Here is a 16,251-nt window from a genome sequence, read left to right as displayed (position 1 = left end):
CTATCTACAAAGTTAGGCACCAGGGCCTCAGTAGATGGACCACATTTGTTCATTGCACTCAAAGATGCTAAACTATAATGGAGGTAAAAACCCATAGATTCTACCATCCTAATCCCTCATTTAAGCAATAAGGAACTGAATTCCAAAAGATTTAAATGCAACTGATTCCACCTTTGATGCATAATCCACCTTCATATCCCCCAAAGTAGAATTCATTAGCAAGATTGGGCTTCTGAGATTAGGGAGGTCAAGGCATTCAGCAGAACACTGACTCTAATTATCTTGGTAATCCAAGAGAGAAAAGTGGTGCAAAAGATAGCAAGCACATTAATAATATTAGAGAAGCAATAATAGAAATAGCTAGAGCTCCCTTGTCAGACACATCAGAGCTTTCATTCCAGTCCAATATGTTAGCTTGTGATCTTCACCAAACTGCTTGACCTTTCTAAGCCTCGGATACCTCATTTGCAAAGCATGGAGACATCATAGCATGGAATATAAAAATGCAGACTTCTGGCTTCAGAATCACATGGGTTTGAATGTGAGATTCTGCCATCTTCAAGCTGGGTGATGATGAGCTCATTCACCTCCTTTAATATTACTCTCAGTAATATTGGAATAATACCTGCCTCAAAGGTATTATTAACTCCTTGTTACAAGGAGTAAACGGGGTACATAGAGTACTTAGGGCAGTGTCTGAGTAACAGCAAGAAGTCAGTAAATAGTAACAAGTGTTACTGCAAATTAATTTGATGATGCTTTGTGAAGATTAATAATAAATGCAAACCAATTCCCTCACACATGACAATTGTTATGGTCTGATGTTTATGTCTTCTCAAAACTCTTATGTTGAAATCCTTACTGCCAAGCTGATGGTATTAAGAAGTGGAGCCTTTGGGAGGTGATTAAGTCATGATTTGGTTTAATGCCCTTGTTATACCAGCCTGAATGAACTCTTAAGGCAATGTTGTGACTATCTACATTCTAATAGTAATTGTATATTTTCAAAGTCTCTTTAACCACGGACCCTATCCTCATGCCCCAGCAACTGAACGGTTAATTTTTCCTCATTTCACAAAGTAGAAATTTCACTTTGGTAAGGTCCAAATGGTTCAGGATCAAATTCTAAAGTAGGAATGAAGAAAGAATTCAAACTCAGTGACCCCTGGCTCTCTATTCACTGCTTTAACTGTTAAATTATATCACCTTGGCAGTTTAACAGTACACTAGAAGCATTTTCAAGGAAGAATATTTATATACACAACTCTTGGCACCATAAATATTTGTCTGAATTTATTCTGCTCCAGGCCAGTCAACACCTTATGAAACTTGTGATGTAAAAGGCTTGGATTTTTATTCATGCAATGTTAACATAATGGAAAACAATTCAGTATCTCCAGCAGGAATGATTTTACAGGCATTAAGCAGTGGCAGACTACATAAACTTTAACTTTCTTGACATTTTTAAACAACTAATACAGTTTTAAAGCATGTACATTTTTGTGTCATTTAAATAGGAAAATTATTAATGATAAAGTTTGTAAGAGACATAAATTTGAAGCATTTTGTTTACATTGAGTTAAGTATATATAAACTTTGATAAATGTTAATGGAAGTTACCAACACACATTCCTTTCGTAGCAATGGAAGACCTCTCTGTATAATTCCCAATAACCCTTTTAACTTGTGAAAAATGAATAAGGAACTGGAGTGCATAGAACACCAAAGTATAATAAGAGCAGAAATAAGTGAGCTTGCTCCAGTTTATTCCCAAGTTAAATACTAAGAAATAATTCCAAACAAGTGCATTTCATGAAGCTTATCTTTCATGGCACTTTTCTTCTGACCTAGCCCAAAGAGAATGCCCTAATTTTTTACTACTCATTCCCCCATAAGAATTCCCTGGCTTCCTTCCTTACCTGCTGTGCTTTTGTAATGCTGTATTGAATTAGAACTATAATTAGTCAGCATCTACTCATTTAGTCCAGGAGTATGTATTTAGCACCAGGTACTATTTGTGATAATAGACAAGACAGCTGTCCCTGTTCTCCAAAAGCTTATAGTCCAGTGGGGAGAACACAAATTAAGCAGAAGGTTTCAAAACAGTGTGATAGTATCTAAGGCATGTAGTGTGAAAAGGGCTAAGGCTTAGGTAAATAGAGTGTTCTGGAAATGCGTGGAGATAATGTAGCTAAATAACTTCAAGGACTCAGATGCTAGACCAAGAGGACCTATTGAGCAAGGCACTGTGTTGGGACATTGTAAAATACAAATCCAGTCCCTGCTGCCCAGAAAATTCACTGTAATTGGGAAGATAGAGGCCAAAGCTTTCTCCCCTTTTTTCCAGAACCAAACTGCCTCCTAGACATCTTCACTTGGATGTCCCACCAGAGCTAACACTCATTAGGCTCAATACTTATTTGTTTCCTCCTCCAGACCCCAGACCGGATCCTCACCTCCAACATTCTCTGTCTTAGCAACTGGCCCCAACCCATCCAGTTACTAAATTAGAATGAGAAGGAGCATTCCGTGGGTCACTTCCTACTTCACCTCTCACTTCAAAAGCTAGGACAATGTTTGGGAGGGTGAGTAATAACAAGATGGGAAGAGTTCACAAGTTTCATGTGACAAGCTGAAAACTGTAGGCATTATCCTATAGACAATTGTGCCATTCAGTCACTGCTAGCATTGCCTTGTCATATAGGTAAATGAAAGAATATGTTTATAAGGCATTCTCTGAATTTTCATTAGTGATAAATAGGCTCCAATTAATTTTAATGTCTGGCTAGGAAACAGGGAGAAAATTTGTTAAATCATAAAATGCATTCTAAAGTCAAACATTAATGGGAAGGGATCATTATTTAAATTAAAAAATTCCATGCATGCATGTGAATATATACATATAAATAGCATATTCTAAAGCCAAATATTAATGGCTATAAAACTTTTTACAAGGAGCATACCAGATAATTCATATCAAATAGTATCTCTTGAAACTAATTATCTCTGTGGGCCACATAGACACAAGCTGAACATCCCTAGTCTGAAAATCTGAAATCCAAAATGTTCCAAAATCCAAAGCTATTTTCGGTAAAACACAATACCACAAGTAGAAAATTTCATACCTGATGTCATGTGATGGGTTGCAGTCAAAATTTTGTTTCATGCACAAAATCATTACAAATTTGTGTAAAATTATCTTCAGGCTATGTGTATAAATGTGTATGAAACACAAATAAATTTTGTGTTTAAACTTGGGTCCCATCCCCAAGATTTCTCATTATGTATATGTGCATATTCTAAAATACCCCCCAAAAACCTGAAATCTGAAACACTTCTGGTCCCAAGCATTTGGGATAAGGGATACTCAACCTGTAAATGTTTATAAGCAATGTTTTTGCATTGAATAGACCTCCACTGACATCATGCCTGTGATATTTTTCTATTATGTGACCTTGGGCAAGTCATTTAACCCCTCTGAGTCTCAATATCCTCACTTATAAAATGCATATAAACCCAACCTTTCAGGTTTTTATGTGAGCATTAAATAATATAATTGAAGCATAAATATATAGTAATAATTCAACAAATTATAACTACAACTATACTCACTTCAAAGAGAAGCCATAGAGAAAGACGGCATTTTGCTTCGGAAGAGGTCATTTTAAAGCATCAGCTGGTTTTTTGAGGGAGCAACATTTAATAGCTATATGACATACTCTAACAAGATGGTGGAAAATGATAAACTAAAAATTATCCAGATGCAAACACCTAGAAACGCTGGATAAAATCCACCTAAATCCATAGTTGAAAGTCCAAGAACAGGAAGTACTCAGGAGTCAGAAAGAAAAGAGAGTTGAAAAACTAAAGCAGTATGCGAATATACTGGCAGCTATCCTTGCCGTGGATGATAGATGTGGACAGCTTCCATAAACTTGCAGCCTGGGTTTAAATACCATGAGTGACAAGAAATGAGTCCTTGGGCCCAAACAGGAGGAGGAAGTTAGAACTAAAACCCCTACCAAAATCTGGGACCTCAAAATATTTCACTGTCAATGACAAGTAGACTAAAGCAAAAATATACTCACATACAAAAGAACAAGGAAGCTATGTCTCTGCCATGGGCTTAGGTAGGGAAAAAAAGAGAATCTCCCCTGAGTATCAAAAACCATTGACCAGCACCTTGCATGGATTTGCAGTTCAGAATTCTCCTACTAGTTTGTTTAGGAACTCCCAAGCCAAGATATTAGCAACAATAGCAAAATGATTCTGAGCGTTGATAGCTTGTAGGGTATCTGGTAGAAGCAAAAGCAAATCTGCATTGGAGGGCCATGACTTCCACCTAAGCTCACTACATACCTACAAGTACACTAAAATTGCAATGCTAAAGATATGTTTAAAGTTACTTTTAAATATTCCACTATGAGCAATAAGTAGCAGGGACAGCCAAAAGGATTAGAATCCCACAAACTTTATATTATAAAAGACTCTGATAAACCCTCTGGAAATGAGCATGTTTAAAATTATTGAATGAGAAATCAACCTCTAAAAAGAACAAGACACAATGGAAAAAGACTGGCTAGCTTTGAGAAAGAACAATTCAAACTTGTAAAAGTAAAACATATAATCATAGAAATTAAATCTTAATAGGCAGATGACACAGGAGATAAAAAAAATATAAGGCACAATTGACAAATTGAAAGATAAGGAATATGCCTAAAATGTATCAAAGAGGGATAAGGAATTAGGAAAATAAAAGACAATTTAAGCATCAAAGAAAACAAGATGAGCTGTTCAAATATACAGCTATTTGGAGTTCTGGATAGTGATAACAGAGGGAATGTAGAAATATTACTAAAAAATATAATGGCTGTGAATGTTACTATTTGATAATGTATTCAGGCTGTCATTCATGAGTCAAAAAGCAAAAGATCCTCTCAAGATTCATAGATGGGTGGGTAGATAATAGATGGATGATAGATAAACAGATACACAGGTAGACATGTATCTAGATAGATAGATGGATAGATAGACAAGTAATATTGAAACTGTATAGTTACAGTCATAGAGAAGGTATTTAAAGCAACCAGAAAAAAAAAGGACAGATTATTTACAAGGGATCAACAGTAGACTGACAACAAACTTCTGAACAATAAAAGACAGAAGACATTACATTCAAAAGTGAGGAGAAAGTAAACTGTTAACTTAGATTTCTCTATTTCTGTAAGGCAAATAGCTCTGTCTACTATTGGAAAAAGTGAACTGTATATTACATTTATTTCTTTGGAGAAACTTTCAATACGGACTATAACCTTATTTGACTACATTACCTACATCCTTCTAAAAGGCAAAATAACTGAATAAAAATACAAAACAAGATCCCTTGCAGCCCTATGATTCACCAGTTTGGGGATTTAAAATCCGATACTTCATCTTTGAAGATGCTAATTTAGAAAGTGAGTGTTATTCTTCCAGGTCCCTTGTGCCTCAAAAGAAACAAAAACTACGAACAAACAACGAATATGAAGTCTCTCCTAGACAGATTTAATTTAATTTGCACTTAAAATATGACATAAAACCAGCAGTATATAGTAGTCATCACTAAGTTTTTTGTGGCATAAGGTTAATTGGTTCAAAAATCAACAGCCACCAGATCTTGCTCTATGTATAATATTAAAAAGTTGGAATTTGTGGATTTCTTACATTTGACCACCAAAAGATATGCCAGCTCTGAGTTATTAGTCTGTGCTGACCTATGTAAAAAACAAAAGCAGAAATCCAATTAAAACGTCTTATTATTAAAAATTGTGAGGTTTTGACACTGAAAGGTATTTTTATCTTCCAGCTTGGTGAAATATTCCTGGCGGAATTCATATGAAGTGGAGAGCCAGCTGGGAAAAAGGGAGGCTTTGAAGTGGCTGTGCCTGTGAGGGACTTTCAGCGTCAAGGGGCTGCAGAGCTCTGATATCCCATGGGTGCCTGAAAGAAGCTTTTTCTCTGCTTATGAGTTCTCAATCAGTTAGATACGTTCTGTCTTCACTAATAATTTTCATATTACAAATGTGATTGCAGAGGTTTACATTTTTTTCCAAACCAAACAATTGGGTAAATTTCAATATAAACTCTTTCCAGTCTATGCAAGTATAAGTTTTTAAACAGTCTACATACCTTTAAAAGATACTTGGACTTCCTGATAAATAAGGTTAGCAATTTTAATGACTGCAGTTGAATATGTCTCTTAGAAGAATGGAGATAACATTAATTCTTTCACATTGATTAAATCTTTAGCAATTTCCTAACTGTATTCAAAAATATATACTGTATGCCCAATAAAATCTGCAGATTAAGAAATAAGATACGTTTATATTGTGTAACTTTCTATTATTTTTCTTCATAAACTACAATGATATCTTTAATTTTATTTTTTTCAAAACATCAAAACAAGAAAGAAAAAAAATTAAAGAATGAAAGTAGAACGGGACTTCACATCCAGGTTAAACAGATATCTTTGTTCAGAACTACAAACAAATACATAAAACAGCCAAAAATCATCCTACTCACAAGCACCTTCAGGCTATTACAAGAATTGAAAGGCAGCCAGAGATTTGTTCTCTGACAAGTACTCAAGTACTCTAATACTAACACGAAATGGTATGACACTTACCCTCACAGGATGATGACTTTTGTTTCATAAACCATCTTAAACGCTAAATTATTAAACTGAAACTTGCTTTTTTGTTCGTTTGTTTGTTTGTTTGTTTTTGAGACGGAGTCTCGCTCTGCCGCCCAGGCTGGAGTGTAGTGGCGCAATCTCGGCTCACTGCAAGCTCCGCCTCCCGGGTTCCCGCCATTCTCCTGCCTCAGCCTCACGAGTAGCGCCGCACCCGGCAAAACTTGGTTTTTAGATGATGAAATTAAAGTCACATGCTCATATCCCAGAAAAAGGTGAGCGGAAATAAGTCTGAATTGTGTAAGATCATTGGGTATGCAGCCGTGATTTCAGGGGAAGCAGCATAGACGTTTTTCAGCTTGTGTTTAAGCTTGGAGTGAATTCCATGGCCTCCCTAGGCCTGTGTTGTCTTTGTTATCACTGCATAGTGATCTCTGCATATAAGGAACAAGGAACAATAATAATAGCTAATGCTTACTGAATAGTGAATATAAACCAGCCTTGTTTTAATCATTTTACATATACTACCTCGTTTAGTCCTCATAAAAACCCTGAGGTAGGCAGTCTACCTCATGTACAGTTCCGTTTGACAGATAAGAGAAGAAAGGCAGAGCAGGGTTAATTTGCTTGCCTGAAAATCACTGTTAGCAAGAGATGGGCGATTTGAATGCAGGTACATTTATACATGCACACACAGAACCTGTGCATGCACACGTGTGTGTGTGTGTGTGTGTGTATGTGTGCGAGTCTGTGTGTAAACTCAATAACATAAAACTTACCATTCTAATCATTTTCAAGTATACAATTCAGTGACATTAAGTGCATTCACAACATTGTACAACCATGACCCCTATCAATTTCCACAACTTTTTCATCATCCAGAACAGAAACTTGCTACCTTTTAAGGTGAATTCTTTTCTCCCTCCCTCAGTCCCACAGCCTGTCTTTTAAACTACTGCTTTCTTCTTTTGAGTAAATGAAGTAAAACTGAATCTCTGTAACAAAAACTGAGAAAGAAACAAACTAGAAGTCATTTTGTCATACCAAATCCTTAATAATGGAAAGTCTGAGGATGTATTTTAGGCAGAATAAAGACAATACCAGGGAGAAGGTCTGAGTATGAGAAGGGATCATAAGCAGAGATATCGTTAAGTTTTGTATTAAATCTCAACAATATTGATTGAATAAAGTAGTAGCATTTAATTTCTGTCTTTAAAGATTAGCAGAATTAAAATATCAGGTGCCACTGTATGTAAATTAGAAAAGAAGTATGATCAAAGTTAAAGCATTTTAAAGTTCTTGTAATTTTCAGGATGAAGGTAAATGTTTTGATACTTCTAGAAGAATAGACATGGAACACATAGCTGCTAAACAAGTTGAGGAGAAAAAAGTAAAGGGAAAAAAGGCACAAAAAATGAAAGAAATATACACACACACAACACAACAAAAAATACTTGACATAGCTATATTGATACATAGAGTAAAATATTTTTTTTTTTTTTTTTTTACTTTTTTTTTTTTTTTTTTTTATACTTTAGGGTTTTAGGGTACATATGCACAATGTGCAGGTTTGTTACATATGTATCCATGTGCCATGTTGGTTTGCTGCACCCATTAACTCGTCATTTAGCATTAGGTGTATCTCCTAATGCTGTCCCTCCCCCCTCCCCCCACCCCACAACAGTCCCCAGAGTGTGATGTTCCCCTTCCTGTGTCCATGAGTTCTCATTGTTCAATTCCCACCTACGAGTGAGAACATGCGGTGTTTGGTTTTTTGTCCTTGTGATAGTTTACTGAGAATGATGTTTTACAGTTTCATCCATGTCCCTACAAAGGACACGAACTCATCATTTTTTATGGCTGCATAGTATTCCATGGTGTATATGTGCCACATTTTCTTAATCCAGTCTATAGTTGTTGGACATTTGGGTTGGTTCCAACTCTTTGCTATTGTGAATAGTGCCGCAATAAACATACGTGTGCATGTGTCTTTATAGCAGCATGATTTATAGTCCTTTGGGTATATACCCAGTAATGGGATGGCTGGGTCAAATGGTATTTCTAGTTCGAGATCCCTGAGGAATCGCCACACTGACTTCCACAATGGTTGAACTAGTTTACAGTCCCACCAACAGTGTAAAAGTGTTCCTATTTCTCCACATCGTCTCCAGCACCTGTTGTTTCCTGATTTTTTAATGATGGCCATTCTAACTGGTGTGAGATGGTATCTCACTGTGGTTTTGATTTGCATTTCTCTGATGGCCAGTGATGAGGAGCATTTCTTCATGTGTTTTTTGGCTGCATAAATGTCTTCTTTTGAGAAGTGTCTGTTCATGTCCTCTGCCCACTTTTTGATGGGGTTGTTTGTTTTTTTCTTGTAAATTTGTTTGAGTTCATTGTAGATTCTGGATATTAGCCCTTTGTCAGATGAGTAGGTTGCAAAAATTTTCTCCCATTCTGTAGGTTGCCTGTTCACTCTGATGGTAGTTTCTTTTGCTGTGCAGAAGCTCTTTAGTTTAATGAGATCCCATTTGTCGATTTTGGCTTTTGTTGCCATTGCTTTTGGTGTTTTAGACATGAAGTCCTTGCCCACGCCTATGTCCTGAATGGTATTGCCTAGGTTTTCTTGTAGGATTTTAATGGTTTTAGGTCTAACATATAAGTCTTTAATCCATCTTGAATTAATTTTTGTATAAGGTGTAAGGAAGGGATCCAGTTGCAGCTTTCTACATATGGCTAGCCAGTTTTCCCAGCACCATTTATTAAATAGGGAATCCTTTCCCCATTTCTTGTTTTTGTCAGGTTTGTCAAAGATCAGATAGTTGTAGCTATGCGGCATCATTTCTGAGGGCTCTGTTCTGTTCCATTGATCTATGTCTCTGTTGTGGTACCAGTACCATGCTGTTTTGGTTACTGTAGCCTTGTAGTATAGTTTAAAGTCAGGTAGCGTGATGCCTCCAGCTTTGTTCTTTTGGCTTAGGATTGACTTGGTGATGCGGGCTCTTTTTTGGTTCCATATGAACTTTAAAGTAGTTTTTTCCAATTCTGTGAAGAAAGTCATTGGTAGCTTGATGGGGATGGCATTGAATCTATAAATTACCTTGGGCAGTATGGCCATTTTCACGATATTGATTCTTCCAACCCATGAGCATGGAATGTTCTTCCATTTGTTTGTATCCTCTTTTATTTCATTGAGCAGTGGTTTATAGTTCTCCTTGAAGAGGTCCTTCACATCCCTTGTAAGTTGGATTCCTAGGTATTTTATTCTCTTTGAAGCAATTGTGAATGGGAGTTCACTCATGATTTGGCTCTCTGTTTGTCTGTTATTGGTATACAAGAATGCTTGTGATTTTTGTACATTAATTTTGTATCCTGAGACTTTGCTGAAGTTGCTAATCAGCTTAAGGAGATTTTGGGCTGAGACAATGGGGTTTTCTAGATATACAATCATGTCATCTGCAAACAGGGACAATTTGACTTCCTCTTTTCCTAATTGAATACCCTTTATTTCCTTCTCCTGCCTGATTGCTCTGGCCAGAACTTCCAGCACTATGTTGAATAGGAGCGGTGAGAGAGGGCATCCCTGTCTTGTGCCAGTTTTCAGAGGGAATGCTTCCAGTTTTTGCCCATTCAGTATGATATTGGCTGTGGGTTTGTTGTAGATAGCTCTTATTATTTTGAGATACGTCCCATCAATACCTAATTTATTGAGAGTTTTTAGCATGAAGGGTTGTTGAATTTTGTGAAAGGGCTTTTCTGCATCTATTGAGATAATCATGTGGTTTTTGTCTTTGGTTCTGTTTATATGCTGGATTACATTTATTGATTTGCGTATGTTGAACCAGCCTTGCATCCCAGGGATGAAGCCCACTTGATCATGGTGGATAAGCTTTTTGATGTGCTGCTGGATTTGGTTTGCCAGTATTTTATTGAGCATTTTTGCATCAATGTTCATCAAGGATATTGGTCTGAAATTCTCTTTTTTGGTTATGTCTCTGCCAGGTTTTGGTATCAGGACGATGCTGGCTTCGTAAAATGTGTTAGGGAGGATTCCCTCTTTTTCTATTGATTGGAATAGTTTCAGAAGGAATGGTACCAGTTCCTCCTTGTACCTCTGGTAGAATTCAGCTGTGAATCCATCAGGTCCTGGACTCTTTTTGGTTGGTAAGCTATTGATTATTGCCACAATTTCAGAACCTGTTATTGGTCTATTCAGAGATTCAACTTCTTCCTGGTTTAGTCTTGGGAGGGTGTATTTGTCAAGGAATTTATCCATTTCTTCCAGATTTTCTGTTTATTTGCATAGAGGTGTTTGTAGTATTCTCTGATGGTAGATTGTATTTCTGTGTGATCGGTGGTGATATCCCCTTTTTCGTTTTTTATTGCATCTATTTGATTCTTCTCTCTTTTCTTCTTTATTAGTCTTGCTAGCGGTCCATCAATTTTGTTGATCTTTTCAAAAAACCAGCTCCTGGATTCATTAATTTTTTGAAGGGTTTTTTGTGTCTCTATTTCCTTCAGTTCTGCTCTGATTTTAGTTATTTCTAGCCTTCTGCTAGCTTTTGAATGTGTTTGCTCTTGCTTTTCTAGTTCTTTTAATTGTGATGTTAGGGTGTCAATTTTGGATCTTTCCTGCTTTCTCTTGTGGGCATTTAGTGCTATAAATTTCCCTCTACACACTGCTTTGAATGTGTCCCAGAGATTCTGGTATGTTGTGTTTTTGTTCTCGTTGGTTTCAAAGAACATCTTTATTTCTGCCTTCATTTCATTATGTACCCAATAGTCATTCAGGAGCAGGTTGTTCAGTTTCCATGTAGTTGAGCGGTTTTGACTGAGTTTCTTAATCCTGAGTTCTAGTTTGATTGCACTGTGGTCTGAGAGACAATTTGTTATAATCTCTGTTCTTTTACATTTGCTGAGAAGAGCTTTACTTCCAACTATGTGGTCAATTTTGGAATAGGTGTGGTGTGGTGCTGAAAAAAATGTATATTCTGTTGATTTGGAGTGGAGAGTTCTGTAGATGTCTATTAGGTCCACTTTATGTAGAGCTGAGTTCAATTCCTGGATATCCTTGTTAACTTTCTGTCTCGTTGATCTGTCTAATGCTGACAGTGGGGTGTTAAAATCTCCCATTATTATTGTGTGGGAGTTTAAGTCCCTTTGTAGGTCACTGAGGACTTGCTTTATGAATCTGGGTGCTCCTGTGTTGGGTGCATATATATTTAGGATAGTTAGCTCTTCTTGTTGAATTGATCCCTTTACCATTATGTAATGGCCTTCTTTGTCTCTTTTGATCTTTGTTGGTTTAAAGTCTATTTTATCAGAGACTAGGATTGCAACCCCTGCCTTTTTTTGTTTTCCAGTTGCTTGATAGATCTTCCTCCATCCCTTTATTTTGAGTCTATGCGTGTCTCTGCACGTGAGATGGGTTTCCTGAATACAGCACACTGATGGGTCCTGACTCCTTATCCAGTTTGCCAGTCTGTGTCTTTTGATTGGAGCATTTAGCCCATTTACATTTAATGTGAATATTGTTATGTGTGAATCTGATCCTGTCATTATGATGTTAGTTGGTTATTTTGCTCGTTAGTTGCTATAGTTTCTTCCTAGCCTCGATGGTCTTTACAATTTGGCATGTTTTTGCAGGGGCTGGTACCGGTTGTTCCTTTCCATGTTTAGTGCTTCCTTCAGGAGCTCTTTTAGGGCAGACCTGGTGGTGACAAAATCACTCAGCGTTTGCTTGTCTGTAAAGTATTTTATTTCTCCTTCACTTATGAAGCTTAGTTTGGCGGGATAGGAAATTCTGGGTTGAAAATTCTTTTCTTTAAGAATGTTGAATATCGGCCCCCACTCTCTTCTGGCTTGTAGAGTTTCTGCCGAGAGATCAGCTGTTAGTCTGATGGGCTTCCCTTTGTGGGTAACCCGACCTTTCTCTCTGGCTGCCCTTAACATTTTTTCCTTCATTTCAACTTTGGTGAATCTGACAATTATGTGTCTTGGAGTTGCCCTTCTCGAGGAGTATCTTTGTGGCGTTCTCTGTATTTCCTGAATCTGAATGCTGGCCTGCCTTGCTAGATTGGGGAAGTTCTCCTGGATAATATCTTGCAGAGTGTTTTCCAACTTGGTTCCATTCTCCCCATCATTTTCAGGTACACCAATCAGACGTAGGTTTGGTCTTTTCACATAGTCCCAAATTTCTTGGAGGCTTTGTTCATTTCTTTTTATTCTTTTTTCTCTAAACTTCCCTTCTCTCTTCATTTCATTCATTTCATCTTCTATCAGCGATACCCTTTCTTCCAGTTGATCGCATCTGCTACTGAGGCTTCTGCAATCTTTGCGTAGTTCTCGAAACTTGGCTTTCAGCTCCATCATCTCCTTTAAGCCCTTCTCTCCATTGGTTATTCTAGTTATCCATTCTTCTAATTTTTTTTTCAAAGTTTTTAACTTCTTTGCTATTGTTTTGAATTTCCTCTCGTAGCTCAGAGTAGTTTGATCATCTGAAGCCTTCTTCTCTCAACTCATCAAAGTCATCCTCCATCCAGCTTTGTTCCGTTGCTGGTGAGGAACTGCGTTCCTTTGGAGGCGGAGAGGTGCTCTGTTTTTTAGAGTTTCCAGTTTTTTTGGTCTGTTTTTTCCCCATCTTTGTGGTTTTGTCTACTTTTTGTCTTCGATGATGGTGATGTACAGATGGGTTTTTGGTGTGGATGTCCTTTCTGTTTGTTAATTTTCCTTCTACCAGACAAGACCCTCAGCTGCAGGTCTGTTGGAATTTACTAGAGGTCCACTCCAGACCCTGTTTGGCTGGGTGTCAGCACCGGTGGCTGCAGAACAGCGGATTTTCGTGAGACCACAAGTTCAGCTGTCTGATAGTTCCTCTGAAAGTTTTGTCTCAGGGGAGTACCCGGTTGAATGAGGTGTCAGTCTGTCCCTACTGTGGGGGTGCCTCCCAGTTAGGCTGCTCAGGGGTGAGGGACCCACTTTAGGAGGCAGTCTGTCCGTTCTCAGATCTCCAGCTGTGTGCTGGGAGAACCACTACTCTCTTCAAAGCTGTCAGTCAGACAAGGACGTTTAAGGCTGTGGAGGTTCTCGCTGAGTTTTTGGTTGTCTGTGCCCTGCCCCCAGAGGTGGAGCCTACAGAGGCAGGCAGGCCTCCTTGAGCTGTGGTGGGCTCCACCCAGTTCGAGCTTCCTGGCTGCTTTGTTTACCTAAGCAAGCCTGGGCAATGGCGGGCGCCCCTCCCCCAGCCTGGTTGCCGCCTTGCAGCGTGATCTCAGACTGCTGTGCTAGCAATCAGCAAGACTCTGTGGGCATAGGATCCTCCGAGCCAGGTGCGGGACACAATCTCCTAGTGTGCCGTTTTCCAGGCCCGTTGGAAAAGCACAGTATTAGGACGGGACTGACCCGATATTCCAGGTGCCGTCTGTTTCCCCTTTCTTTGACTAGGAAAGGGAACTCCCTGACCCCTTGCGCTTCCCGAGTGAGGCAATGCCTCGCCCTGCTTCGGCTCGCGCACAGTGCGCTTCACCGACTGTCCTGAACCCACTGTTAGGCACTCCCTAGTGAGATGAAACCGGTACCTCAAGCAGAAATGCAGAAATCACCCGTCTTCTGTGTCGCTGGGGCTGGGAGCAGGAGACCGGAGCTGTTCCTATTCGGCCATCTTGGCCTAGAGTAAAATATATATCATGAAATACCTACATTAGAGAAGTAGAAATGTTCAACATTGTTAGTGTGCAACCCAGAAATTTGGAAAAAGAACAGAAAATCAAAAACAAAGGAAATAAGAGGAAAGAAATATTTAAAATAAAATCATAACAATGAGAAGCAAAAACGTACAATAGAGAGAATCAACAAAGCCAAAAATTAAGCCTTTGGACAGATTAATAGTACAGAAAGACTTCTGGCTAGATCAACTGAAAGACAAATAGAAGACACAAAATAAAAAATATTTGTAATAAAAAAGGGACATTATAATACATGCTACAGAGATTTAAAAAGGTGACAAGTTTTTAGGGGCAACAGTAATGTCAAATATCTTGAAAATGTCGACAAAATAGATAAATCCTTTAAAAATACAAATTCCAAAATTTACTCAAAGAGCAAGTAAAAGTTTAATAGTTTTAGAGCCATTAAAGAAATTAAATCAGCAGTGAAAAATCTTCTCCAAAAGAGAACACCAGGTCCAAATGGCTTTGTAGCAGGTAATTCCAATCCTACACAAGTTTTCAGAGAATAGGAAAATGTGATAGTCTCCTCAATACATTTTGAATGTAGTTCTCAAGCTTGAGATGGAGCGCTCAAGCTGTGACACCAAGGAAAAACAAGGACAACATTACTTATCAATCTTACTTATGGGCATAAATTCAGCAAATTGAGCACAGCATTGTTTAAAAGTGTATATATGTCATGACCCAGCTGGAATTATTTCAGAAACATAGGATTGAATTAATCATAATAAAGTATTAAAATTAGTTACTACTCTAAAAGAATAAAAAAGGAAAATTATGTTATTACCTCAATAGATACAAAAAAAGGGGGGTGGTGAAATTCAGTATCACTCATAAAAAATCCAAGCAAGGAGACAAACAAGAAAATGACAAGAAAGAAATTTCCTAACCTGAAAAAGAACATGTATAAAAATAGTATTAAAACAAATGCCACACTTAATGGCAAAACATTGAGAGTATTTGCTTTATGATAAAGCAGCTTAATGACAAAGATATTCATTATTATCACTTCTATGGCAAAAAAGTAAAACAAAATAAAATTGCATCCATACTTTGTATCATACATAGACATTAACTTTAAATGGATTCAAGACTAAAACTTAGTTGTTGAAGACAGTTTATCTTCAAGACTTCATGACTTCAGAACTGGGAAAGATTTCTTAAGACCCTGAAAGTTGCAACTATAAAGAAAAATATTAATAAACACTTCATTAAAACTTCAAACTTTTGCTATCAAAAGATACTATAAAAGCAATAAAGTAAGAGCCATATAGTAGAAAAATATTTGCTACATGCATAACTGCCCAAGGATTAGTATTCATATATATAAAGAACTTCTACATGTTAATATGAAAAATAAAATCTGCTAAAAACATGGACAAAAGACCTCTTCTGAAGTTTCAAACACTGTGGAAGGAATCACACTTTATTGTGTAATCATGATGTCACCCGGTCTCCTCAGTACTTAAAATCTAAATAAAATTAATTCAAACACCCAATTGCATGGATTGTGGAAATTCAAAATCTTCCCTAATTATATTCAAATTCCTGGGAATGGAGAAGGTGGAGGTATGCCTTAAATTCTCATAATCTCTTATGATATGATTTTCTTCCTCAGGTTGAATTTTTTACCCCCGCCCTGTGTCTCATGCCTATTTTTATATGTTCATCCTGGGGTCATCCCAAATATGGAACAAAGGTCCCTTTTCTAACCCATCTCCCAAAAGCTACAAAGAAATCAAGCCTATTAATTATAACAAGACTTCTACTGGAAATTTGGGGGGTCCCAAAGAGGTTCCAGCATATTCCCCCAAGAAATTTTCACTGACAGATTTATGCCATGTAGCACTCCAG

The sequence above is a fragment of the Symphalangus syndactylus genome, chromosome 15 (assembly GCF_028878055.3).
Source record: "Symphalangus syndactylus isolate Jambi chromosome 15, NHGRI_mSymSyn1-v2.1_pri, whole genome shotgun sequence".
Lineage (NCBI taxonomy): Eukaryota > Metazoa > Chordata > Mammalia > Primates > Hylobatidae > Symphalangus > Symphalangus syndactylus.
Note: the sequence above shows the minus strand (reverse complement) of the source record.